This window comes from Somniosus microcephalus, chromosome 2, assembly GCF_052327205.1.
Source record: "Somniosus microcephalus isolate GS21.2 chromosome 2, FLI_Smic_1.0, whole genome shotgun sequence".
Taxonomy (NCBI): Eukaryota; Metazoa; Chordata; class Chondrichthyes; order Squaliformes; family Somniosidae; genus Somniosus; species Somniosus microcephalus.
Genome location: NC_140988.1, coordinates 310,173,723 through 310,201,259, shown reverse-complemented (window position 1 = coordinate 310,201,259; position 27,537 = coordinate 310,173,723).

Genomic DNA, 27,537 nt, shown 5'->3' with positions numbered 1-27,537 from the left:
TTTCAGCCACTGGGCTGGCTCTTGCTCAGTTCCCCTTGCTCGGGCTCTGTCTCTCTCCCGCTCGCTCGGCTCTACTGGCACTGGGTACACCCCGTTGACGGCGAACAGTTTCAGCCGCTGGACTGGCTCTCGCTCAGTCTCCCTTGGTCGGCTCTGCCTCTCCCGCTCGCTCGGCTCCCAATCGCGCCTCCCAGCCCTCTCGCAGTCCGGTGCTTCCCTCCCCGGCTGCGGCTGAGTTTTCATATCTTCCCGCGCCTACGCTCCCGGTCGCAGCGCTTCGTGGCTTCGGTCGCTGCCCGGCCTTTTTCGCCGGTCGCGGTCTAGCTGTCTCACGACGCCGTTGCGTCCCCAGCCTGTCTGTACCGCGGCTTCCTTGCTCCACGCTGCCCCAGTCTCAGCGCCTCTGGGCCCGACTTCTGTCCGGCTCCTTTCCCCCTCGACCGTGGTCGAGTGCAACGCCCTTATCCTCCGGTTATTCTTTTTACTTTTCCCTTACTCACAGTCACCGTGGCCGGCTTGCTTCTCATGCTGATCGGCTCACTCCTCACCGTGGCAGAAGGGACAGTCAGTGCCTATTGCTGATGGAAGTCTTTGTCTCTGAATTCTTCCTCCTTTCCAGCTCTGCAGACTCGAGTTTTCTCCCAGCAGAATGACGAGGGCGGTTGCCTCTTCTCGACGCTCGTTAACTGCTTCGGAAGTATTGTTGCCGCAGGATACGATCGGACTCGTCGCCACTGTAAAGTCTGTGGGTTGTTTTGTTAATTAATACACAGACTACCAGAGTAACTTAAAACAGGACTTTACTATTCGAAGGTCAGGGCGAATCTGCCCAATAAATCCTGACACAGCACTTATATACCGGTGTGGTCACCGTCGGTATTACAGTATACAGAAGCCAACAAAGTAGTGCAACACCTGAAGTAGTTCTCTTAAAGGTGGACGGTTACATACACTACAGTAATGCTGTTGAATGTCAAGGGAAGCTGGTTAGGCTTTCTTTTGTTAGAGATGGCCATTGCCTGGCACTTGTGTGGTGCGAATGTTACTTGCCACGTATGAGCCCAAGCCGGGATGTTGTCAAAGTCTTGTTGCATGCGGGCATGGACTGCTTGATTATCTGAAGAATTATGAATGGAAGTGAACACGGTGCAATCATTAGCGAACATTCCCACTTCTGACCTTATGATGGAAAGAAGGTCATTGATGAAGCAGCTGAAGATGGTTGGGCCTAGAAACTGTGCTGAGGAACTCCTGCAACGATGTCCTGGGGCTGTGATGATTGGCTTTCATCAACCACAACCATCTTCCTTTGTGTTAGATATGTCTTCAGCCAGTGGAGAGTTTTCCCCCTGATTCCCATTGACTTCAGTTTTACTAGGGCTCCTTGGTGCCACACTCAGTCAAATGCTACCTTGATGTCAAGGGCAGTCACTTGCACCTCACCTCAGGAATTCAGCTCTTTTGTCCATGTTTGGACCAATGCTGTCATGAGATCTGGAGCTGAGTGGACCTGGCGGAAACCCAACTGAGCATTGGTGAGCAGGTTATTGGTGAGTAAGTGCCACTTGATAGCACTGTCGGCGACTCCTTCTATCACTTTGCTGATGATTGAGAGTTAACTGATGGGACGGTAATTGGTCAGATTGGATTTGTCCTGCTTTTTGTGGACTGTACATACCTGGGCAATTTTCCAATTTGTTAGGTATGTCCCAGTGTTGTAGCTGTACTGGGACAGCTTGGCTAGAGGTGCAGCTAGTTCTGGAGCAGAATCGTCAGCACTATAGCTGTGATGTTGTCAGGGCTCATATCCTTTGCTGTATCCAGTATGCTCAGTCGTTTCTTGATAGCATATGGAGTGAATCGAATTGGCTGAAGACTGACTTCTGTAATGGTGGGGACTTCAGGAGGAGGCCGAGATGGATCATCCACTCGGCAATTCTGTCTGAAGATGGTTGCGAATGCTTCAGCTGGGCTCCACCATTGTTGCGAATGGGGATGTTCATCAAGCCTCCTCTCCCCCGTTAGTTGTTTACTTGTCCACCACTATTCATGAATGGATGGGGCAGGACTGCAGAGCTTTGATGTGGGATTGCTTTGCTCTTTTTATAGCATGCTGCTTCTGCTCTTTGGCATACATGTAGTCCTGTGTTGTAGCTTCACCAGATTGCGCCACATTTTTAGGTATACCTGGTGCTGCTCCTGGCCACTATGTCTGGTGGGACTGCCCAGCCAGTAGGACAGGACATACCCAGGGATGGTGATGGAGGAATCCAGGTCCCTCTCACGCTCTGTCATTGTTAGCGGGCATTCCTGATTTGTATACACATGTCTGGCGTTGCCCAGACCCAAATGCATCACGCTGCCTTTATTCATATTGAAGAACATCTGTCACACACTGGCCCATTCCTCTAACTTATTTAAATAGGCCTGTAAACAAATTAATTGATTCAAATTCCTACTGCACATTTTCAAACTTGTGAGTTACATTAATGCAGTAATCCAAATCATTTATGAAGATGGTAAACAACATTAGTCCACATATGGAGCAGATCTTCACCTGGCCTCATGCAGATCTACTTCCACTGATGGTTACTCCGACTATGAGATTACAACCAATTTTCTGTCCAGCATAATATCTACCACCATGCCCCACAAACTGAAGTCTTGCTACTCTGCTGCACTTAATCCAAAGCTTTCTGGAAATCAAATATATAACATCAACCAGATTGCTATTAGTCACTCTTCTAGTCAACTCTTCAAAGAATTCAATCAGGTTAGTGAGGCAAGATCTCCATTTCCAAATCCCTGCCTCAATTCTCTAATAACTGCTGACCTTCCTAGCTGATCATACATTCCATTGCTTATAATGCCTTCTAGCTTCTTCCCTACAACCAGTGCCAAACTAACAGGCTCATAATTTTCCATTTTAAATATTGGAACTTCATGAGCCTCCTTGAAATCAATTGAAATAATCCCAGACCTCAAAGAATCATTAAATATATGGGCCAATAGCTTGCATAGTACCTCTCCCATTTCCTTCAGCACTCTGCAGTAAATATCATCAAGTCAACCATCCAAATGTTTTAATCCCAGCTGAGACCACTTTCACATTTATTTCTATGGAATCAATTACAGTAATACCTCTACCTGGCACAACTGGTACCTTAGCATTATCTTCAGTAGTGAAAACAGATGCAAAGTATCCATTTAGCACTTTAGACGTACCTTGGTCCTCAACACTAACCTGCCCTGAAAGGACCTACGCTGTCTTTAATCATTTTCTGTAACTGAAAAAAGCATTAACATTTGTCTGCAATCCTTTAATCTAATGCATTTTGTCATTTCTAATAGTAATTTTAGTTATCCTCAATTTTGTTTTTTAACTGTCTCTATGCTCGACAGTCCCAGCATGGGTTGGGCAAAAAGGCCTGTTCCGGTGCTATATATCCTATGTAATTATTTGCTTTACACCAGGCGAGGCATTCTTTTTGAGGTTTATTTCCCTATAGTAAACTCTATTTAGCAATTTGGATAGCAATTTACCATATGCCCTTTTTATCCAAGGAGCATATAAGATTTCTCTGTGTAAGTTTATTCACTTCTCTATCTCTCGGTCTTAATATACGGAGTGGAGTAATGAGTTTCAAACAAATTCAATTGTTCTCACAACAATTTTCATACAATTCTTAGTACAATTACCAGCATAATATCACAATACAATTCCCGTAACTTTAATGGATTAGATACATACAACCTTTGAATGGGCTGTAAAGCACTCGAAACGCTGAGGCGATCACAAAGGTTCTTTCCGATGTCTATCTTCTTGGATAATACGTTTACTCATCATTGGCTCACCTCAAAGAGGCAAATTTTATCTTCTTTTATCCTTCCTTAGTGGTATGGACAGCATGTGACTATATCATCGTCCTCTTCAACCACTCTTGGTTTGTCCATTGAGTGGTCATCTCTTCTGATAGATTACCTTCACTTGTGCATCAAGCTTTTCCAGTATTTGTTACCCATCCCTTTATGAGCAATGTCTCTGCTAATCTTGACACACCACATCCCTACACACCCATGATTTTAACAGTTTGAATAGTCCTGGTTGACCAAAGTTCATAAACAAGTCCAGAGTGCATTGCGCAGTTCTGCTGACTCACAATACGTTTTCCAAGGTATGCCTACCGACCACACAAGTCTTATCAAGATATGTCAAATAACCGCCTCTTTTCAAGATATCTCAAATCACAATCCCTTTTCATGAAATGTCAAGTAATTGTCTCCGAATCCTTCACCTGTCCATGAGTAGATTTAAAGAAGCTTCATTTTTGTCCTCATTCAATTATCTCTTCCTAGCAGCATACTCCAATCTACATTCCCAGATCTTTATGCATACTTGAAAACTGAGCCCTGAAGTAAATTATCTGCAGCAGTAAATTGCCTAACTGAACTCTAATGATACAATGATCACTCTTGCCCTAAAGCTCCCCCCACCTGGAGATCAGCTATCATCCCAGGGTCACTGCTAATGATTAAATCTAATGAATTATTTTCCCTAACATGCTGAGTAAGAAAGCAACCATTGACAGTATTCACAAGTATTTTTGCCTTGCTTCACTCTAGCCTTAGTTGTCCCATCCATGTCCACTTAAATGGTTAATTGAAATCCCTGTCACACATGACTGGATTCTAAGGGGCTCACAAGATTGAGATAGACTGGCGAACCCTTTGATTACATCTCCTAAACCAGGGGATTTCCTTGTTTTTGTTTTTGTGGTCATACAGGTGCGCACAATGGCACCTCGGGGATCACATATAACATTTAATTCATGCTGCTATTACTTTGCATATGCAGAGTATCTGAAGTTGCTGATATTGACCCATCTTGATGTTCTGATTAAGACTTATCGACCAATGAGGCAAAGATATATCCTTTTACAAACCTCCGGGGTCACAAAAATACAAACAGAATAATAATTATAGGGAGCACAGGAGTATGGAATCAGCCCTTATGCATGAAAATAGAACTGAGTTGCCTGGGCTTCGAGCGACAGATGATCAGGGCTGGGGACCACATGTTGTCCTCTGGCTGCAGGTTGGAAACTTCTGCCTTAAACCACCCAACTGAGCTAGCGGCCGGGAAATTTTCACGGAGCTTCTCCTGCTCTGCCAGTGTTACTGTGCCAGAATTGCGGCGGAAACCCCATTTCTTCCGGCGAAGTAATGCCAACGGAGCAGGAGCAGCTCCGAGGAATTTCCCTGACAGTGATTTCAATAGGTGGCGAATTGTGGGATAGAACACTTGTAATAGTGTTTTGGGGCACAGCACACTAGTGTAGCCTTAATGTATCACTTCCTACTTCAACTGCAGAGCTTTTATCCAGTATCACCAATGCAATTTTAGGAAGAGCCTTTTTTTTTCAGTGTACTGAGCATGCAATTAGGTTGTGGTATGAGGCTTGCTGAGTATGGTAATCAAGTGGCCTGTCTGTCACGCATGCTGAAAATGAACCGATTGCCATGCGCCACAGCTGTGGTAATTTATATCATTAACCCACTTCTGTCCTTGAAAATGTTAACATATTGAATGCAGCTATTGAGTGCACAGTGCAGGGTCTACTGTTGACACCAATAAATAATAACTTAGCAGCACTAGTAATTGGTGGCAGTAGCTGTGTTGCTCTTCATGGGCGTTACTGCCAAGATTGTGAAGAGTTGAAAGCGATAATGGAAACCTGAAGGCCACTGACAGCGTGAAGCTCCTTTTCTGATTCTTCTTCGGTTCTGAGTTGTCTGAGTCAACTTGCCAATATCAGCACAACAGTTGGAGCTGCCAGCTCTCTTGATGATCCTAACCGTAGCTAAGGGGCTTGAGGATTCTGTTATCACCTTGTGTCTTCTGTACACAAATGCAGAGTACAACTGCAGCCAGCAAAATAATAACTCACAGGCTCAGAGGATGCTGCTGACTCAGTTTGAAATAATTCATACCACTTTGATACAAACAATACAATTTAGTGCTGAGTGCCAGAAGGGTCCACATCTCATTAAGTAAACATAAAAACAAAAGTTGCAAAATAAAGAAAGAATTCAATTGATCCACACTGGCTGTTATTGTAGAGGGAATATAATAGAAGTAAATATTTGAATTATGTTGACATTGTGTTTTGAAATAGACAGAAGCACATTTTCAAATCCTTGATCCTTTCTTTAAAAACGGTTGGAATGTAGGAAGGGGGAAAATGTCTGCCTGGGTTCCCAGTCCTGATCACTCTCCAATACAACCCTTCCAGAAAAGTACACGAGTGATTGTTGGTTGAGGACAGGACTGGGCTTGGCTGAGCCCCCTCCACAGTCAAATGGATCAGCAATATTTCAACTGTCCAGGTCAAGTGAATAAAAGTTACTGGGTGGGGGTGGGGGGGGGCGGTGGAAATGGTTGAGAGGGCGGGATCTCAGTGCCCACAGAATCGTATGTCAGCAAAGCTCAATGCCCTCACGAGGAAGGAAAAACTGGTTAAAAAGAAAGTTCATTTACTTCTCATATTCTTCTAAACTCATCTCACAGTGTTACGCATTGAAGCATTTGTCACAACATGACAGAGAAATTGTTTCTTAAAAAGATCATGGTTTTGAATTTCCACAGACTTTCCGCCACTGCTCCCCTGTAACTTCGACAGTGGTGAGGCGCGAAAGTAGCAGCACCAAGCCCGAGGAAATTCAGAGCGCATATCTTCAGCCAGGGCAGCTGTAGGCATGCTACAATTTGCCTCAGAGCCCACACGTCAGTGAGGGAAAAATCTGCCATCATTCCTACTGCTGAACACAATGCAATGACCCCTGCTGGAAGTGAGCACAGGTGAGGGGAGGACCTGTCCAGCTTTAATGCTGCTACAGTTAATATATTCAATACCAAGGCTCACATGTGAATAAGGACCACTTGGGCGATGTGCTGGTGGGTGCCTGCCACATATGCAACAATGTGCTAATAAGGAGCAGGGGAAATGGGTCTCTGAGAAAGTTGGAAAAAAAAAACTAAATCTGAAATAAGACTTAGTAGTCAGCTAATGGTAGTCAACATTTTATTTTAATTTCCTTGTGCTCATCAAGCAAAAGGTAATGTGGTACTGGCTGCTATCCACTCTCTTTAAAGGCAGAATAATGTGATGTAAATGATGAACATTATATATCCTGCAAAGGAAAAGCAAACTACCAGATTTTTTTAATCATTAATTAAGTTCTTCACAGCTTGCTCACTCACTCTTTTTCTTCAGAAACTCTTTGGGGAGAAAGGGATAAAACCAGTCCAAACTGGCTCTTTCACTCATTTTAGGCTGGGTCACTTCCACCCAGCATGTCAATCAGTCTCTCAGCAGGGAAAGAAAACTGCTGCCATATAAAATCAATAACATTGCATATTCCATCACATTGCATGGCATCACCAGGAAGCCGACCTGTACATATGTTGATGTGTATTGCTTTGAAGAATCAGAAGGAGAGACAGGTTGAGAGAAAGGATAATTAACCAGCGATGATTTATAATAATGAACAAGCATGCACACAAAATTGCTGTACCTTAGATAGCGATTGAACAGTAATACATGAGTATGGCTGTTGAACAATGCAGGCCTGAGGGTGCAATAAATAAACTGTATTTGTCCTAATGTAAGCTTTCTGGCATGGGATCAAGCCTGCCAGTCTCCAGCAGGCAAGCAAGCGGTAAAAATTGAGTACAAGGTTATGAATTTTCATTAAGCTTACGGGTACCTGCTTCTACTTCACCCCCCTAGGATTGCACTTAGCTTTGCCATTTAGGAGATACACATTAAAAAAAAGTTTCCTCAGCTCTACTGCAATTCAATCTTTAACCAAAGACTCTCACAGCCATTGAGTACCAGTGTGTAAATATATATTGCAGAAAACATTCAAGCTCACCTGCCGTGCATATGTTTAATTTTCATTACCTTCAGTTCTTTGCAGAAGGAAAGGAGAGATTGCTTTTTAATACCAAAAGAATATCTTTTGTGATATTCCACGTATTGTTTTGCCATATACTGAAGCAGAATTAGTTGATAAGAAGCAGACCCTGGGGATAATTTTCAACTTCACCACCTGGGCAGTAATCTGGTGAGATGAATTGCACACCATCGTAGAATGGAAAATCAATGGAACAAAAATCGGGTGTGTTCTATAAAGAGCTGTTGATCCACTCTGCCAGAGTACTGCCTGGGCAGCGAAGTTAAAATGACCTCCAAGGAATCCTTTTGGATGGTGAAGGCAATGGTTTGCCCAGTTTGGCTTCCTGGAGAGCTGTTGAACTAATTGTTGGAGAGTGGCACGCAGTTAAAACTTCTGTGAGGAATCCCTTCTGTGACTCTGGTGGATCAACATGGGATGCTGGATGGTCCCCCTGCCCACAGCCCCCTTCTCCCTCCAATGGTTTGATCACTGACTGACTGGTTGTAATTTTCAACTTCACCATGTAGGCAGTAATGTGCCAGAGCAGATCGGCAGCCTGTTATAGAACCCGCCTGATTATTGTCATTCCATTGATGCGTTGGAAATTGGATGTGCACTATGGGTGATCTGCTGTGCCACATCACAGCCCCGGCAGTGCAGTTGAAAATAATCCCCACTCTGACTCTGCCATTAAAATCCTCACTCTGCCTGTTGAGGTGGTGCACCTCTTGCCTGAGGACCAAAGGAAGCTGCAAGGGAATATTGATAAGATGGTGAACTGAAAGTGGCAGACAGCTGGAGCTGCGATTGGATACATACTGGAGCGTTCACGATGCTCAGGACATCGTGAATAGCACATTTACAGAGTTGGACACACCGCAGGTAGAGGTTGGACAGGAAGAAAGGGAACGGGTGACCAACAGGCAGAGTGCTAGGCGCAGGCAGGTAGTGCAGGGGTCCCCTGTGGCCATCCCCCTCTCCAACAGATACACCACTTTGAGTACTGTTGGGGGGGATGCCTTATCAGAGGAAGGCAGCAGCAGCCAACTTCCTGGCACCAGGGGTGGCTCTGCTGCACAGAATGGGAGGAAAAAGAGGGGTAGAGCTACAGTAATAGGGGATTCTATTGTAAGGGGAATAGATAGGCGTTTCTGCGGCCGCAAACGAGACTCCAGGTTGGTGTGTTGCCTCCCTGGTGCAAGGGTCAAGGATGCCTCCGAGTGGCTGCAGAACATCTTGGAAGGGGAGGGTGAACAGCCAGTTATCGTGGTGCATATAGGCACCAACGATATAGGTAAAAAGCGGGATGAGGTCCTAAAAGCGGAATATAGGGAGTTAGGAGATAAATTAAAAAACAGGACCTCAAAGGTAGTAATCTCAGGATTGCTACCAGTGCCACGTGCTAGTCAGAGTAGAAACAGAAGGATACTTCAGATGAATACGTGGCTAGAGGAATGGTGCCAGGGGGAGAGATTCAAGTTCCTGGGACATTGGAACCGGTTCTGGGGGAGGTGGGACCAGTTCAAACCGGACGGTTTGCACCTGGGCAGGGCTGGAACTGATGTCCTAGGGGGAGTGTTTGCTAGTGCTGTGGGGGAGGGTTTAAACTAAAATGGCAGGGGGTTGGGAACCTGAGCAGGGAGACAGAGGAAAGGGAAACAAGGATAAAAGCAAAAGATAGGAAGGAGAAAAACAAAAGTGGCAGTCAGAGAAATCAACGGCTTAAATCAAACATGGCCACAGTAAATAATAATTCTAATGGGTCTAAGAGCGTTAAAAAAACAAGCCTGAAGGCTTTGTGTCTTAATGCAAAGAGCATTTGTAATAAGGTGGATGAATTGGCTGTGCAAATAGAAGTAAATAAATACGATTTGGTTGGGATTACGGAAACGTGACTCAAGGAAGGCCAGGACTGGGAACTCAACATCCAGGGGTATCGATATTCAGGAAAGATAGGCAAAAAGGAAAGGGAGGTGGGGTAGCATTACTGGTTAAAGAAGGGATTAATACAATTGTAATGAAGGATATTAGCTCTGATGAGGGGGAATCTGTATGGGTAGAATTGAGAAATACTAAGGGGAAAAAAACGTTAGTGGGAGTGGTTTATAGACCTCCAAACAGTAAGGCGGAGGTTGGGGATGGCATTAAAAGGGAAATTAAAGAAGCGTGCAATAAGGGCACAGCAGTCATCATGGGTGACTTTAACCTACATATAGATTGGGCCAACCAAATGAGTAACAATACTGTGGCGGAGGAATTCCTGGAGTGTTTACGGGATGGTTTCCTGGACCAATATGTCGAGGAACCAACCAGAGATCAGGCCATCTTAGACTGGGTATTATGTAACGAGAAAGGATTAATTAGCAATCTTGTTGTACAAGGCCCCTTGGGTCGGAGCGATCATAATATGATCGAATTCTTCATTAAGATGGAGAATGAAGTAGTTGACTCGGAGACTAGGGTCCTCAATTTAAATAAAGGAAACTACGATGGCCTGAGGAGCGAGTTGGGTAGGATTGATTGGGGAATGGCACTCAAAGGGTTGACGGTGGATAGGCAATGGCAAACATTCAAAGACCGAATGGATGAACTACAGAATTTGTTCATCCCAGTTTCGAATAAAAATAAATCAAAAAAGGTGACTCAACTGTGGCTAACAAGGGAAATTAGAGATAGCATAAGGTCGAAGGAGAGGGCATATAAATTGGCCAGAAAAAGCAATAATCCTGAGGATTGGGAGCAGTTTAGGATTCAACAAAGGAGGACAAAGGGATTAATTAAGAAAGGGAAAGTAGAATATGAGAGTAAGCTTGCAGGGAACATAAAAACTGACTGTAAAAGCTTTTATAGATATGTGAAGAGAAAAAGATTGGTGAAGTCAAGCGTAGGTCCCTTGCAGTCAGAATCGGGGGAATTTATAATGGGGAACAAAGAAATGGCAGAACAACTAAATACATATTTTGGTTCTGTCTTCACAAAGGAGGACACAAATAACCTCCCAGAGATGCCGGGGAACATAGGGTCTGATGAAAGGGTGGAACTGAAAGAAATCAGTATTTGTTGGGAAATGGTGTTAGGGAAATTGATGGGACTGAAGGCCGATAAATCCCCAGGGCCTGATAACCTACATCCCAGGGTACTTAAGGAAGTGGCCCTAGAAATAGTAGATGCATTGCTGGTCATCTTCCAGAACTCGATAGACTCTGGAACGGTACCCATGGATTGGCGGGTAGCTAATGTTACCCCACTATTCAAAAAAGGTGGTAGAGAAAAGGCGGGGAATTATAGACCGGTAAGCTTGACATCGGTAGTGGGGAAAATGCTAGAGTCCATTATAAAAGATGTAATAGCAGAGCACTTGGAAAGCAGTGACTGGATCGGACAAAGTCAACATGGATTTACAAAAGGTAAATCATGCTTGACTAATCTACTGGAATTTTTTGAGGATGTAACTGGTAAAATAGATAAGGGAGAACCAGTGGATGTGGTGTATTTAGACTTTCAGAAGGCTTTCGATAAGGTCCCGCATAAGAGATTAGCGTGCAAAATTAAGGCACATGGGATTGGGGACAAGGTATTGACTTGAATGGAGAACTGGTTGGCGGACAGAAAGCAAAGAGTTGGAATAAACGGGTCGTTTTCCGAGTGGCAGGCAGTGACTAGTGGGGTACCGCAAGGATCGGTCCTAGGACCGCAGCTGTTCACAATATATATTAATGATCTGGATGAGGGAATTGGATGTAATATCTCCAAATTTGTAGACGACACAAAGCTGGGTGGGAGGGTATGCTGTGAGGAGGATGTCGTGAAACTCCAGTACGATTTGGACAGGTTGGATGATTCAGCAGAAACATGGCAAATGCACAATAATGTGGATAAATGTGAGGTTATCCACTTTGGTGGCAAAAACAGGAAGGCAGATTATTATTTGAATGGCAATAGATTGGGAGAAGGGGAAGTGCAAAGAGACCTGGGTGTTCTTGTGCACCAGTCGCTGAAGGTAAGCATGCAGGTGCAGCAGGAGGTTAAGAAGGCAAATGGTATGTTGGCCTTCGTAGCAAGAGGGTTCGAGTACAAGAACAAGGATGTCTTGCTGCAGTTGTACAGGGCCTTGGTGAGACCACACCTTGAGTATTGTGTGCAGTTTTGGTCGCCTTACCTGAGGAAGGACGTTCTTGCCATGGAAGGAGTGCAGCGAAGATTCACCAGGCTGATACCTGGGATGGCAGGAATGACGTATGAGGAGAGATTGTGTCGATTGGGCTTATACTCACTGGAGTTTAGAAGATTGAGAGGGGATCTCATCGAAACCTATAAAATTCTGTCAGGCCTGGACAGACTAGATGCAGGAAGGATGTTTCTGATGGCCGGGGAGTCCAGAACCAGGGGTCACAGTCTAAGGATAAGGGGTAAGCCATTTAGGACAGAAATGAGGAGGAATTTCTTCACCCAGAGAGTGGTGAACCTGTGGAATTCTCTGCCACAGAGGGCAGTGGAGGCCAGTTCATTAAGTATATTCAAGAAAGAGTTGGATATATTTCTTAAGTTTAAAGGGATCAAGATATATGGGGAGAAGGCAGGGACAGGGTACTGAATTTGGATGATCAGCCATGATCTCATTGAATGGCAGAGCAGGCTCGAAGGGCCGAATGGCCTACTCCTGCTCCTATCTTCTATGTTTCTATGTCAGCAAATGTGAGTGCCCGACTCTGTCCCTGGCTCAGCTCATCTGCTGCTGAAACCCTCATCCATGCCTTTGTTACCTCTGGACTCAGCTATTCCAATGCTCTCCTGGCCAGACTCTCATTTTCCACATTCAGTAAACTTGAGCTAATCCAAAACTCTGCTGTCCATATCCTAACTCGTACCAAATCCCATTCACCCATCACACCGTGCTCGCTGAACTACATTTCTCCCGTTCTGGCAATGCCTCGATTTTAAATTTCTCATTCTTGTTTTCAAATCTCTGTAACCTTCTCCAGCCCTACAGCCTTCTGAAATCTCGGTGCTCTTCAAATTCTGGCCTCTTGCACATTCCTGATTTTAATCACTCCGCCATTGGCGGCTGTATCTTCAGCTGTCAAGACCCAAATCTATGGAATTTCCTTCCTGAACCTCGCCACCTCTCTACCACTCTCTCCTCCTTTAAAAAGTTTCTTAAAACCTACCACTATGAACAGGCTTTTGGTCATCTGTCCTAATAGCTCCTTAAGTCGCTCGGTTTCAAATTTTGTTTGATAACACTCCTGTGAAGTGCCTTGAGACATTTTCCTTTGTTAAAGGCACTATATAAATACAAGTTGTTGTTGTTATACATTTTGGTTTAAAAAGAAATAATAATACTTTGAATGAAGGAAGACTAGATGATGTGGAAGATTCTTGGTGATTTGGGTTCGCGAGATATTAAAAGTAGCATCTCAAGTGGATAAGACCATAAAAGAGTTAGTAAAATAAGGCGGGGGTGGGGGGGACGGGACAAATTGGCCCACCTAGCACCCGTTTTTCAGGCACTATGCGGCCTCCTAAGGCACCAAAATTGCGGGCAGGAAGTGGGCGTACATTTCCGACCAGAAGTCTGCCGCCCCGATTCCATTTCCCAACCCCCGATTTTTTTCGAGGCCCCGATTTCACCTCCCAACCCCCGATCCTTGTCTGAGACCCCGACTCCATCTCTACACCGCCAATACTTCTCTGAGGCCCCGACTCCATCTCCACACCGCCGATCCTTCTCCGAGGCCCCGACTCCATCACCACACCCCTCATCCTTGTCCGAGGCCCCGACTCCATCTCCACACCCCCGATCCTTCTCCAAGGCCCCGACTCCATCACCACACCCGCGATCCTTTTCCGAGGCCCCGGCTCCATCTCCACATCCCCCATCCTTCTCTGAGGCCCCGACTCCATCTCCACACCCCCAATCCTTCTCCGAGGCCCCGACTCCATCACCACACCCCCGATCCTTCTCCGAGGCCCCAACTCCATCTCCACACCCCCGATCCTTGTACGAGGCCCCGACTCCATCACCACACCCCCGATCCTTGCCCGAGGCCTCGACTCCATCACCACACCCCCCATCCTTCTCCGAGGCCCCGACTACATCTCCACACCCCCGATCCTTCTCCGAGGCCCCGACTCCATCACCACACCCCCGATCCTTCTCCGAGGCCCCAACTCCATCTCCACACCCCCGATCCTTGTACGAGGCCCCAACTCCATCACCACACCCCCCATCCTTGTCCGAGACCCCGACTCCATCTCCACACCCCCGATCCTTCTCCAAGGCCCCGACTCCATCACCACACCCGCGATCCTTTTCCGAGGCCCCGGCTCCATCTCCACATCCCCCATCCTTCTCTGAGGCCCCGACTCCATCTCCACACCCCCAATCCTTCTCCGAGGCCCCGACTCCATCACCACACCCCCGATCCTTCTCCGAGGCCCCAACTCCATCTCCACACCCCCGATCCTTGTACGAGGCCCCGACTCCATCACCACACCCCCGATCCTTGCCCGAGGCCTCGACTCCATCACCACACCCCCCATCCTTCTCCGAGGCCCCGACTCCATCTCCACACCCCCGATCCTTCTCCGAGGCCCCGACTCCATCACCACACCCCCGATCCTTCTCCGAGGCCCCAACTCCATCTCCACACCCCCGATCCTTGTACGAGGCCCCAACTCCATCACCACACCCCCCATCCTTGTCCGAGACCCCGACTCCATCACCACACCCCCAATCCTTCTCCAAGTCCCCGACTCCATCTCCACACCCCCGATCCTTGCCCGAGGCCCCGACTCCATCTCCACACCCCTGATCCTTGTCCGAGGCCCCGACTCCATCTCCACACATCCAATCCTTGTTGAGGCGCAAACTTGCAGCACCTATCGTGCACTGTCTGCTCTGGCAGAGCCATTCTTATTAAGATGTGGTCTGAGGCCCAATATCTGGGGCTTCTTAGACCTCAACATTTGCTCGCAGGGTAACTTCACAGTGTGTAGGGGAGGGAGGCTCCCGAATTTAATGAAAAAACTAACTCAGATATATATAAAGCTTTCACGACCTCAGGACTTGGGTTTTATTGGAAGAGTTATAGGGGGAAAAGCGTGTCCCCTTAGTGCCTCCCATTAGCACCAGTAGATGGTGCTAATGGGTTGCTAGACAAGTATCGCTGGAGCAAGGCGAATCTAGTGCCACACGTCAAATCCAGCCCCCATCCCATAGTGCAGCTGGTAAGAGGCATCGCCGGGAATGTCAATGCCAGGGAGAGCGTGATGGCAGTGACCACCCGATTTGCAAAATTGATTCTCGCCACTTACCTCATGGCCTGGAGTAAACACCGACAGAGAGAGCTGGCATGCAGCAACAGGAAGCACGTTCCAGGGATGTTATTTAAAGGGACCATCAGTAATCACTCGCAGCTGTCAGGTAAGTGCAGTTTCAGTGTTTTTTTTGGTAGTTTCACCCACTGCAACAGTTTTATTCAGTTATTTCAAGGTTCTTTTGTATCAAGAGTCTACTGGCAATGAAATAGTAGCTACATTTAGTGTTCAAAGATTCAAACTGCTACACTTGGTAACATTAATGGGCACTGTACTGGCACTCAACCTCGCCCTCCAGGATCTATGGTGGAGGGAGCGGAGGCAGCGAGAAAGACTGGAACATGTGCCCATGGGAGAAAGAGGGCCATCAGGCCTCTCAACAGGAGGCCTTACCCTCTGAGGGTATTCCAGGAGTACTTCTACCTCCAATTAAGTGAGGAGCAGTGTATTAGAAGACTCTGCCTCAGCAAGGAGGTGGTCACAGAACTCTGCCATCTTTTGCAACCAGACCTTCAGCCTCAGACCAGGGTGACCATGGCTCTCCCAGTGGCAGTCAAGGTCACCATCGCTCTCAATTTCTTTGCCAGCGGATCCTTCCAGTCTGCAACAGGAGACATAGCTAACATCTCACAGTTCACCATCCATCGCTGCATCTGGGAGGTCACAGGGACTCTCTACAGCAGGAGAAGGGACTACATTTCCTTCCCCATCACCAGAGAGAAGCAGGACGAGCGTGCCTGTGGCTTTGCCAGGATAGTAGGATTCCCCATGATGCAGGGCGCCATTGACTGCACCCACGTGGCTTTGTGGGCATCGCATAACAATCCTGAGATATTCCGTAACCGCAAAGGATACCACTTACTTAATGTACAGTTGGTGTGTGACCACACACAGCGAATCCTCAATGCGAACGCCCGCTATCCTGGCAGCAGCCACGATGCCTTCATCCTGCGCCAGACTGGTGTGCCAGCACTCTTCCAGCCACCACGTCAAGCTCGAGGGTGGCTGCTGGGAGACAAGGGCTATCCGCTCTCCAGCTGGCTCATGACTCCCCTCCGCAACCCCAACATTCCTGCTCAACACTCATATAATGAGAGACATGCTGTCATCAGGAACATCATCGAGCAGACCATCGGCCTGTTGAAGCAACGGTTCCTCTGCCTTGACCACTCAGGAGGAGCCCTCCAGTACTTGGCTGAGCAGGTGTCCCATTTCGTGGTGGCCTGCTGCATGCTCCACAACTTGGCCATCATAGGGTCCCAGCCCTTGCCACCACGGATTGCGGGACCACCTCAGTAGGAGGAAGAGGGAAAGGAGGAAGAGGAGGAGGACAAGGAGGAAGAGGAACACATGGAGGATGATGAGGAGTACGAGGGGGAGGAGGAGGAACAGGAACGAGAGAGAAGGCAGCCACTCAATCATCCTTCCGGAGGGTCGGTCCGTGACTGCCTCATCAGACTGTGGTTTGAATGAATTAAACCTCAAACCCCCATTGCTCACCATGTCCCCATCATTCCATTCCTGTCACAGGCCACATCACAGCGCAAACCTGAAATGATACACACCACAAAAGAGTTCAAACTGAATTAAAAAATGTATCAAAAATCAGTAAGTTAACTATTCACTCTTGTGCAATCCCTTAGCGCCTGTCGTTACTGTGTCTTTGCTTACTTTAGCGTTCCTACGAAGTGCTGGCCCAGTGGCTGCAGCACGGCTGGTGGAAGGCTGCGGAATGTCCATGCAGGAGGCTTCAGATAGCCTTGCGGGACGTCCTCGAGCAGCTCTGGGCCTGCAAGGTCTGGCTGTAGACTGCACCACCTCAGCTTGGGCGGCAGCAGTCTGGGCTGGCTGGATGACTGGCAGCGACAAGGGCAATGGCGGAGTGGCAGCGGTGGGAGCAGGAATGATGTCACCCTGAGAGAGGACAGCAGCTTCCTGCTCCACTGACCAACTGCCACTCCCCGGGAGCAGCACCTCAGCATCCCTAGCAATCTGTTAGAGCACGGATTGCTGACCTGCTGTGGCACCGTGAAAGCCCCGGTCAACGGTGGTAGACCCAGCCATGATGGCAGCAGTCAGAGCTTATGTGGCATCAGGCTGAGACTGCATGAGAGTAGCCTGAGATTGGATGCCACCAAGCATGGACTGCATTACAGCACTAAGATGTTGCGCCGCTTCCACCTGTGCTGCATAAGAACATCTTGGGCTCAGAGCCACTTCCCAGCCCTCTCCCCATAACCCTTCACTCCCTTATCTTGCAAAAATCTGTCTATCTCCACCTTAAATGTATTTAATGACCCAGCCTCCACGGCTAGAGTGCAGTTTGTCACGGAGTGCAGATCGGAACAGAGTATTAAGTTGCGAGTTTGGTGAGTGAGGGAGTGAATCTTAAAGGTTAATCTCTTTTTAAAAATAAAATCTAGTTTGTGTGCTTGCAATTAGCATTTAACTTAAATTTAAATTTACTGTTTCAGGTTTTTTTTTCGGTTGAAATTTTTAAAATTTAAATCTGATAGTACTTGTTACAACACATCAACTTCATAATAAATCCATTACATTCATTAACCACAATAAGGCTAAACCTTAAAAAAAACAGCTTTAAGATTAACAGTACAAGTACAATAATACATTTTTTTCAGACAAATAAATGTCAACAATACAAGTACCCATAGTAAAAAAAACAATACATACCAGTCCTACTGGCAATCTAGTAACTCTTCATTTTTGCTTGGTATAACCTGTTGTCCTATTTTTAAAAAAAATTAACATTCAAGTACAACAGTACTTATACAACTCATCAGTTACATAGTAAATCCATTACATTCATTGACCCTGTTTCAGGTTTTTTTTCAGTCTACCTTTTTTTATTATTTAAATCTGATAGTACTTGTTACAATACATCAACTTCATAATAAATCCATTACATTCATTAACCACAACAAGGCTAAGCCTTAAAAAAAAAGCTTTAAGATTAACAGTACAAATACAATAATAAATTTTTTCAGACAAATACAATGTCAACAATGCAAGTACCGATAGTAAAAACAATACATACCAGTCCTACTGGCAATCTAGTAACTCTCCACTTTTACTTGGTATAACCTGTTGTCATTTTTTTTTTAAATTTTAACATTCAAGTACAACAGTACTTATACAACTCATCAGTTACATAGTAAATCCATTACATTCATTGACCCTGTTTCAGGTTTTAAGTTTCTTCCAGGCTTGGGCAGGGCTAAACAAGATCTGTGCTGGAGAGCAGGTGAGAGTAATTAATTAATTAACTGGTCCTGTAACTGCCAAAGAGCTCACTTATCGCGTCCGGGTGGCCCTGGAGATGGAGCACGCGATGTCCGCCGGCGCACTCGAGCACTTCCGTGACCGGTGGGCGCCGCGGGGACTGGAGTGCATAATTGGATTGGACAACCAAATTTTAATTTGATTTGCTAAGGTTTATTTAAAGTTTTTTTTTAGAGGTTTATTTACAGTTTATTTGTTTAATTTATTTGGTCCTACCAAAAGAGAAGAGCTCACTTATTTAAATCTCAGCAGTATAAATAAGGGAGGCTAGAGAGCAGTTTGCCACAGAGTGCAGCTTGGAACAGAGTGTTAAGCTGCAAGTTTGGGGAGGGAGGTGTTTGTTTCTTTTTCTATCTTTGTCAGCTTTCAGGAGAGCAGGAGCTAAAAAGCTGCAACAAGAGGAAACAGAGAACCAATGGGAGTTTGGCTGTGTGACACCCCCCAACTGCATCTGGGGAAAAATAAAAGAGCGGTTTAAACAGAGTGCTGCGAGTTGGGAATTGGTTCTTACTTTACACCAAGGAAAGAGTCCGAGAGTGGGAGCAGGCAAACAACAACAACTGTGAAACCGCTAAAGTGATGTCATAACCAGGGAAGGAGCTGATTGGTAAGTAGGACCTGGTGAGTATTTCTACAGTCCAGTTGTTAAAGTAAAAGTAAGGTTTTTAGTTTAGAGTAAGTTATGTTTAAAGGGAAGTAAGGTCCCTAGGCCTAGAAATTCAGTGGGCCTTGCGCCCACTTAGCGCCTAAAGAGGTCTTTTGTGCCGGCGGGGTGGTAGCGCGGAAATTGAGTGCAGCGGTATTGGCGGCGGTAGCTGTTAGCGCTGCGCCGGGACCGATGACGTCATCGGTGTGCGCGGTGGTCCGTAACGCCCCGAAACCGCGCCGATCCCCATATTTATTTGCGCCCGCCTCCTCCGAAGCGGGCGCAAACAGCGAACAGAAAACGGGGCCGTCCTGCTGCCATAGTGGGGCGCTTTAAAGCTGAAGGTGCGGCCGGCCGCTTTTTCAGTGGCCGCCTGCCCGCACCTCCTTCCCCGGCCTCCTCCACCCCCCCGCGGCATTGCCGGCTGGTTTCCGTGGAGCCCGGCACTTCTCCGTTGTGCCGGGCTCTTTTGCCGGCACTCGCGATCGGGGCTCCGGCCGTTGCAGGCACCTCCCCCTTAAGAGAAGGAGGAGGCCTGCAGTACCGCAGCCTGCCGCACCGCATCGGGTGGCGCTGCGGCAACTAGCGTGCCGATATTCAGTTGCAGCGCCCCAAACGGAGGCGGGCACACCCTGGTATAGCGCCCGCTTCCGAATTGGGGTGCAGAAGATGAATATACGGCATGCGCTAATGCCTCCCCGCCCAGCGCTAACTTTTGGGCACGAGCGAGCTGCCCGCGCCCAAGTGAATTTCTAGGCCCTTGTGTATTTAATATTCTTTAATTGAAAGGGAGTAAATTAAGGATAGGACATGGCAGGGCAGCTTGGCAGTGTGGCGTGCTCCTCCTCTGCTATGTGGGAAGTCAGGGACGCTTTCAGTGTCCAGGGCGAACACATGTGCAGGAAGTGACTCCAGCTGCAGCTACTCAAAATCCGTGTTTTAGAGCTGGAGCTGCGGCTGGAGTCACTGTGGAGCATCGTGAAGCTGAGATTTTCATGGATAGCATGTTTAACGAGGTGGTCATGAAGGGATAACTACAAGTCTTAGCCCTTTTTGGGCTTCCCCAGATCAGGCGTATTCCCCAGACATTCACCTTCAACTAAAGTTAACGATAGCTGAATTCTATAAGATGCTTAAATGGGTCTAAAGTTCCAGACTATCTCTCCCTAAAGGAAAGGAATGTCGTGAAGATGTTACCATCCTCCGGATAGCACTTTTAATAAGTTTAACTAGACTGTAACCTTCTGGATATTATGAGGGTCTGGAATACCCCCCAGAATTCTGCAACTACTGACCAGAGTGTACAGAAATTGGGTTCATGAGCTTATACAGAAATACTCTGAGACAATTCTAAAAATATATAGATTTATTTAAAAGCCGACATACAGTTAACAGCTGTTGAGTCAGTCGCAACATTAACAGTTCAAGAACAATTAGCTTACATTTCTTATCAGAGATCCTTATTCTCAAATCTTAACTTTGTTACATTTCCACACTTCTACTTATTTTTAATCCAGAATATCCACCTAAATCAAATACCTTGTTTACCCGAGACTCAAAGTTGTAGGCTTAAAGAGTGGTTCTAAAGCCGACAATCGCTCGCCCGTTTCCAGCGACTTCTGTTTTCCCATTTGAAAAGGTCTATTTTTATATCCTTTTTGCAGTAGTAAATTCCTTGAAGTTTTCTGCTGATGTAAACGAATTATCCCCAAATCATTCTTTCTGTTGATTTCTTTCTATTCTTACTGTCAATTTAGCTGCTGCATGCATAATTATGTCTCTACATTTAGGTGTTCCAAAAACCTATTATAAAAAACTATGACAGTAGTCTTTATTTGATGCTATTCTTATCGAAGGACTTTCATTCAATTCTTAATATTGGCTTAACTGGTTATAACCAAGACATTGTGACTCCATGGTGTTCCAATTTCAATACAAAAACAATGTAATTGCTTGGTGTATCTATTGAAGTCATATTTTCAAAGTGTTCTGTAGGTATCATATTTACAATATGTAAATTAAAACCACTTTAACCAGGTTTTTTCATGCATTTCTAGCTATTTCAATTGGTTGCATATTTAATCTTATGTTTCCTGTCTTTCAAGTTTAACAAAAACTATTTGACCAGCAGGTGTTTCTTTTACTTGATGTCATCTTTTCAAAGGCACATGCCTCTTTTAATTTTCTGTTTACCTGAGTGTTAACTTTTAACACTTTACTTGGGTCATTCCATTGTGTTTCTCCCAAACTCCAGACCTCCTGGAAGCACCAAACTGCTATTTCAATGTTTTAGCATTAACAATCTATTCCCATTTCAAAGCTTGTGTGGTTTTTACAGCTTGTGTTATCAAACTATTCCATCTCGGAAGCCTGTATTTCTTTTTACAGCTTGTGTCTGAGGTATTTTAGATTTTTAAACCCAGTTTCTCATGTATTAATAATGACAGAAATCTATTCATATGATGGTGTATCGCTTGGAATATGGCTTATTCTGTCAGTCACACCGCAGGTAAAGAATGCTTAGGCAGACAGGAAATGGGTGACTGCGAGATGAGTAAAAGAACTAGGAATGTAATGCAGGAGTCCCCTGGGTTCATCTCCCCCTCCAACAGATTTTCCATTTTGGATACTGATGGGGGAAATTGTTTCTCAGGGGAATGCAGCAAGAGCCAAGTCTGTGGCACTGAGTGGCTCAGCTGCACAGGAGCGGAGGAAAAAGAATCCCCTATCACTATTGCTCTCCCACTCTGTCATAAGGGAAACAGATAGATGTTTCTGTGGCTGCAGACGTGACTCCAGGATGGTATGTTGCCTCCCTGGTGCCAGGGTCAAGGATGTCACTGAACGGCTACAGGGTATTCTGAAGGGAGTGGGTGAACTGTCAGAGGTCGTGGTTCACATTGGTACCAAAAACATAGGTAGAAAGAGGGATGAGGTCCTGCAACAAGAATTTAGGGACCTAGGTAGCAGATTAAAAAGCAGGACCTCCGAGGTTGTAATCTCTGGATTTCTTCCGGTGCCACGTGCTAGTGAGTATAGGAATAGGAGGATAGAGGAGATGAATGCATGGCTAAAGAGTTGGCGCAGGAGGGAGGGCTTTAGTTTCCTGGATCACTGGGTCTGCTTCTGGGGAATGTGGGACCTGTAGAAGTCGGACAGGTTGCACCTGAACCAAAACAGGACCAACATCCTTGTGGGGAGGTTTGCTAGTGCTGTTGGGGGGTTGGGGGGGGCGGTTTAAACTAACTTGGCAGGGGAATGGAATACGGAGTGGAGCTATAGTAGGGGGTGATGCACAGCCAAATATAGAGGAAAAACAAGTCAGCCTGGAAGGCAGAGCAAATATGTAACGGCACAAGGGAGTATGGCAAGGCTGGATGGCATTTATTTTAATGCAAGGAGTCTTGCGAGTAAGGCAGATGAATTGACGGTGTTGATGAAGACATGGGAGCATGATATTGTTGCTATCACAGAGACATGGTTGAGGGAGGGGCAGGACTGGCAGCTCAATATCCCGGGGTATAGAATCTTCAGGCGAGGCAGAGGGGGGTGTCGCAATATTAATCAAGGAGTCAATTAATGCTGTAAGGAGGGATGATATCTTAGCAGGTTCCTCTAATGAGGCCATATGGGTAGAACTTAAAAACAAAAAGGAGGCAAGCACTTTGCTGGGAGTGCTGGGAGGAACAGATATGTAGGCAAATCTCAGAAGTGCAGAAATAATAGGGTAATACAGTAATAGTAGGGGATTTCAACTTCCCCAATATTAACTGGGATAATCAGTGTGCAAGGCTTACAGGGTGCGGAATTCTTAAAGTGCATCCAGGAGAGCTTTTTGAGCCAGCATGTAGAAAGTCGTACAAGAGCGGGGGCGGTACCGGACCTAATTCTAGGGAATGTAGCTGGGCAAGTGTTAGAAGTGTCAGTAGGAGAGCATTTTGGTGACCGTGACCATAATTCGGTGAGATTTAAGGTAGTTATGGAAAAGGACAAAGATGGACTGGAAATAAAGTTTCCAAATTGGGGGAAGGCTGATTTTAATATGATAAGGCAGGATCTGGCCAAAGTGGACTGGGATCAGCTACTTGTAGGAAAATCCACATCAGAGCAGTGGGAGTCTTTCAGAAAGGAAATAGAGAGAGTACAACACCAACATGTTCCCATAAAGGTCAAGGGTGGGAGCAACAAGCCCAGGGAACCCTGGATGTCAAGGGATATACAAGAATGGATTAGGGAAAAAAAGGGAGGCTTTTGGCAGATACAAAGAACTAAAAACAGTAGAAGCCCTAGAGGAGTATAGAAAGTGCAGGGGGGTACTTAAAAAAGAAATTAGGAGAGCGAAGAGGGGGCATGAAAAACACTGGCAGGTAAAATAAAGAAAATCCCAAGGTGATTTATAAGTATATTAAGGGCAAGAGGATAACCAGGGAAAGAGTAGGTCCCATTAGGGACCAAAGTGGCAATCTGTGTAGAGCCGGAAGATGTAGGTGACGTTTTAAATGAATATTTTGCATCTGTGTTCACTGGAGAAGGACAATATAGGCTTAGAAATCAGGCTGGGGGATTGTGATATACCTGAACAAATTCGTATTGAGGGAGGAGGTACTAGCAGTTTTAGCAGGCTTATAAGTGGATAAATCCCCAGGCCCAGATGAGATGTATCCCAGGCTGCTGTGAGGCAAGGGGGGAGATTGCAGGGGCTCTGACACAAATTTTCAGAACCTCTCTGGCCACAGGGGAGGTGCCAGAGGACTGGAGGACAGCTAACTGTAGTGTATGTACCCGTCACCTTTAAGAGAACTACTTTAGGTGTGGCACTATTTGTTTGGCTTCTGTATACTGTAATACCGATAGTGACCACACCAGTATATAAGTGTTGTGGCAGGATTGCTGGGGCAGATTCGCCCGGACCTTCGAATAGTAAAGACCTGTTTGTTTGTTACTTCTGAAGTCTGTGTATTTATTAACTGCACAACCCACAGACTTTACAGTGGTGACGAGTCCAATCGTACCCTGCGGCAAGATTACCAAAAGCAACGAAGAGCGTCGAAGAGAGACAACCGCCCTCGTCGTGCTACCAAAAGAAAACACGAGGCTGCAACAACAGAAAGCAGGAAGACTAACAACAAAAGCTGTATCAGCAACAGGCACTGACTACCCTTCTGCCACGGTGCGGAGTGAGCCGACCAGCAAGAAACAAGGCGGCCGAAGAGACTGAGTAGGGGAAGGTGTAGAAGTATCCGGAGGATAAGGGCAGAGCACTCGACCTCGGTCGAGGGGGAGCTGTGCCGGCCAAAAGTCGGGTCCAACGGCGTCAGGTGACAGCCGGACCGCGATCGGCGGGAAAAATCCGGGCAGCGACCGCAGCCACGAAGCGCTGAGCCTGCGAGTAGGCGCGGGAAGAGAAACCCAGCCGCAGCCGGGGAGGGAAACACCGGTCTGAGAGAGGGCTGGGGAGGCGAACGGGAACCGTGCGGGTGAGAGCCGGGTGCGGAGAGAGAGACTGCGAGGAGCCAGTCCAGCAGCTGAGCTGTTCTCCACCAACGGGGTACTCAGAGCCGGCAAAACCAAACGTGCGGGAGTGGGTGAGAGACAGAGCCGAAAACGGGGTGAGAGACTGCGCGAGAGCCAGTCCAGCGGCTGAGCTGTTCTCCACCAACGGGGTACCCAGGGCCGGTAACATCGAACGTGCGGGTGAGAGAGCGACAGAGCCGGGTACGGAGAGAGAGACTGCGCGAGAGCCAGTCCAGCGGCTGAACTGTCCTCCGTTAACGGGGTGTACCCAGCGCCGGTAGAGCCGTGCGGGCGGGAGGAAAAGACATAGCCGAGTAAGGGGAGCTGTGCGGTAGCCAGCCAGCGGCTGAACCTGTCCGCTGTGGGGGAAGCGTACCCCTTCCACCGGGAAGAAACGCGGGAAGCCGCCATTAGGCGGAGAAGACGCCAGAAGCGGGAAACCGCCATTGAAGTGGGCGGGGCGAGAAAGGAAGAGCGGGAAACCGCCATTTTCGTGGGAAAACCGCCATCTTGATTGACATACCGCCATTGAAGTGGGCGGGGAGAGAAGGAAAGAGCGGGAAACCGCCGATTTCGCGGGAAAACCGCCATCTTAGAAATAAACAAATAAATAAGAATACTTAAAGAAATACTGGTGCTGCTCCCAAGGGAAGAAAGATGCCTAAGCAAGGGAATATTAATGATTTTAATTCTGAGATAGAAGACTGGGCCATGTACGTGGAACGCATCGAGATCTATTGTGAAGCCAACAAAATAGAGGAAGACGACAAGGCGATAACATTGTTAAACTCGATGGGCGCAAAGACATACGGGCTCTTGAAGGATTTACGAGCACCAGCTAAACCGGCGGATCAGTCTTTCGAAGAGATTCTGGTTGTTCTGAAGGACCACTTGAACCCCACACTGTTGATGTTGGCTGAACGATTCAAATTCTATGCAAGAACGCAACGGAAAGACGAAAACAACGCAGAATACTTGGTCGAACTGCGTAGGCTAGCAAAATACTGCCAGTTCGGAGGGAATCTGACAGAGGCACTGCGAGACAAGTTCGTAGGCGGATTGTCCAAGGAAGGGACGCAAAAGCGCCTACTAGAAGAGAACGACCTTACACTTGACAGGGCTGTCCTTATAGCCGCATCACACGAAGCCGCAGCGAAAGGAACGGCGGAAATGCAACTAAAGGCGGCGGCGCTCGGGGTGGACCAAATTACCTCGAGTACAACAAAATGCTATCGTTGTGGGAAGACAACACACGACCAGAATCAATGCTGGTTTACGAACCAAGAATGTAGGAAATGTGGCAAACTGGGTCACATCGCTAAGGTATGCCGGTCAGGGAAGAAGACCAACAACCAAAGGAAGCCATCACAAGAAAAGTACAACAAGGTATACAAGGGGGCTGAGAAGAGTTCAGACGAACAGAATCCAGACTCAGATCCAAACGGCCAGGAGCTGGGTAGTCTGAGTATCCACCATGTGAGTAAGGAAGCTGACCTACAAACTATCTGGGTCATGCTAAAAATAGCTGGAGTCCAAGTGAAAATGGAGTTGGACACTGGATCAGCTGTATCAGTCATAAATCGAGGGGATTACCACCGGCTATTCTCACACATACCCTTAAGAGATACCAAGTTCGTATTGCAGACATACACGGGGCATAAAGTATACCCCATGGGAAAAATAAGAGTCAAGGTGAGAGATAGGGGTAAAGAACACCCAAGAATGAACTTGTATGTACTACATGAGGGAGGACCACCACTTCTAGGACGGGAGTGGATCAAGAAAATAGACATGGAATGGCACTACCTACAAGCAATGACGAGTGAGGACTCGGTGCAGACAAGCAGCTCAGACTCTGAGCCGGAAGACGATAAGTCCAGCCCACATATGAAAAACAAGGTTAACATGAACTCACTGACTAAGGTTGGAAAAACGATGGCGTGCATAAAGACAGAGAATTCTGAGTCTGTTCAAGTCACAGACATATGCATTACGGAGGAACACCGAGCTCGAACTCAACGTTATTTCAAAGTACGACAACAATTCGAACAATTAAGTTACCGTCTCGTACAAGAGATGAAAACAATGAAAAAGTTCTATGACACCGAATGGGAGAGTCTGGAAAGAACAGAACCTGCTGGCTCAAGCAGAGAGCGACCATAGAGCCATCATGACCAATTACCGATCACACCTCCCTTATGATGTTCAGGAGTTAGAATATTTGCATGATCTAGAGATACAGCATAAAGGCAAACCACGCTACACTGAGGATTTTGTTCTGCAATTGGAGACGGAGCTAGTGCAGGCAAGGTTAAGAGAAGCTGAATCGCAGTGTGCACTTAAAGAGATGCAGAAAAAAATCTTGGACATGGAAAAGAGAAACGCTTCTTTACCTGATGTGAATAATGTGGCCATGTTGCAAGAGGAGCTTATCACTCAGTTAAATGAAAATAAAGGGAAAATGACTGAGATAGACTGCAAGAATAAAGAAGATTTGATGACAGTGAGACTTCAAGAGGCAGATAGCATAGCAGCCTTGGCTGAACTCCGACAGGAAATTGCGAAAGAAGCAAATGAAGAGGAATCTTCAGGAAGCCGGGATTTTATTCCAGTTCTTCTCTACGACTCCTTACAAGCAGAGTGTGAGAAGTGGAAAGAACAGGCCCAGGCTACAATTCTGGAGGGGATTAACTCGGCAACCTCCGAAAAGCTAGTTTCAGTAGAAGCATATGAACAACTAAAGGTTGAACATGAGCAAGAAGTCCAAAGGCTGCAGGAAATTCTTGATGAGCTCAAGG